Here is a 312-nt window from a genome sequence, read left to right as displayed (position 1 = left end):
TCCAAGATATTCAAAGGTACCATTCTTTTTTGACGAAAGATGAGTTTATTACAAAGGAATTAATTATCTTCTTAGTAAAAAGAGCCGTATCAATATACGGGGAAACTAGATACGAAACATCTCATTTTCATTCATATTTTCAGGGTAAAGGTTGCATTTATTTCCCATTCATACCTCTGACGACGAAAAATGAAATTGATAAAGACACCAGTTGGCTAAAGAATGAAATTAACTTGTTTTTAGAGTGATAAAAAGGGTTCAAGTAGAGCATGAGAGGAGACTTTTTTTTTTTCGTTTGTGTGGCTGTGTGAC

This window comes from Penaeus monodon, chromosome 28 (genome assembly GCF_015228065.2).
Source record: "Penaeus monodon isolate SGIC_2016 chromosome 28, NSTDA_Pmon_1, whole genome shotgun sequence".
NCBI classification, from domain to species: Eukaryota; Metazoa; Arthropoda; class Malacostraca; order Decapoda; family Penaeidae; genus Penaeus; species Penaeus monodon.
This window is presented reverse-complemented; position numbering follows the sequence as displayed.